Below are 1,361 nucleotides of genomic sequence, written 5' to 3' on the forward strand. Positions count from 1 at the left end.
AAGCAATTTAGTGGAGCTAAGGGTGAAAACCCAAATCTTCATATTGCAGACTATTGTCAGTATTGTAATACCATCAGGCAAGCTGGGGTCACACAAGACCAAATCAGGGAGATTCTCTTTCCTTTTTATTTAACCGGAAAAGCCAAATTATGGTTTAATGGATTAAATAGAACTGCACTTGGTATAAATGACTGGGAAACTCTTGTTTTGATTTTTTATAACAAATATTATCCTGCAGAGATAATAACTGTACTACGGAGTGCAATTCAGAACTTTGCCCAAGAAAGCCGATGAAACTTTATATGAGGCTTGGGAGAGGTTCAAGGACCTACAAAGAGAATGCCCCCACCATAATCTGGCACAATGGCAGCTAATCCAAGCCTTTTACAATGGCATTGGAAATTCATCTAGAATAATCTTGGATTCTACAGCTAGTGGGAGGTTTATGAACCTTAATGTTGATGATGCAAGTCAAGTTATTGAAGATATGGCGATACATTATTCCCAATATGGGAATCCTAGAGGCTTTGCTAACAAGGGGAAGCATAGTGTTGACTCTATATCCTTTTTGCAAGCTCAATTAACCTCCAGAAATTAGATAATCTTAGTACTGCTAATGTAGCTAATGTTTCTGCAATTAATAATAATGCTAATGAGGCTTTCTGTGAAAATTGTGGAATTTTAGGTCATTGGGAACAAGATTGCAGGAGTTCCGTGGAACAATTTAATGCCTTTCAAGCTTATGGGCAGAATAACCCATACTCCAACACCTACAATCCTGGGTACCAGAATCATCCGTACCTTTCCTACCGGAGTACCAATGTTCAAAATCCACCACCACCACAAGAACCACAGGCGCCACAACAACAACAACATAAATATTACAACCCCAATGCTGGCAAGAAGAACCAACCACAACAACCCTCCTCATCTTCCGACCCTGCTTTGGTAGAAATTAGAGCGATGCTTGTTAATATGCAGAAGCACATGGAGAGTAGAGATGCCCAAATTGATTCAATCCTAGCACACAATAAAATTGTAGATAATCAAATTGCGTAACTTTCCGCTACTCTACAAGCCCGTCAACAAGGAGCCCTACCAGCACAGCCCACCAGGCCTACGGATCAAGCTTATGCAATTACTCTAAGGAGTGGTTCAAACTATGAATGGGCCCCTATGCCTAGAGATGATGAACCTATTTTAATAAATAATGCTAATCTTGATTCCGTTAAACCTGACAATGTAGCTAATAGCCCTACAGGGCTAAAGCATAGTACTAATATATCTAATTTTACATTGCAGGGTATGACTCCAGGGAAGGTGGCCACTCCAAATAAGAGAAATAACACTCCAAAGTCAGC

General features: G+C 40.0%; 1 non-coding gene across 1 annotated transcript; it reads right to left on the bottom strand.

Moving 5' to 3' along the window:
• Positions 1-249: 249 nt before the first annotated feature.
• LOC145641332 (small nucleolar RNA R71) lies at positions 250-357 on the bottom strand. Its single transcript, XR_014115370.1, has one exon. It is a non-coding gene; the product is annotated as a small nucleolar RNA R71 (small nucleolar RNA).
• Between the last annotated feature and the right edge of the window lie 1,004 nt (positions 358-1,361).

This window comes from Chenopodium album, chromosome 7 (genome assembly GCF_948465745.1).
Source record: "Chenopodium album chromosome 7, dcCheAlbu1.1, whole genome shotgun sequence".
Lineage (NCBI taxonomy): Eukaryota > Viridiplantae > Streptophyta > Magnoliopsida > Caryophyllales > Amaranthaceae > Chenopodium > Chenopodium album.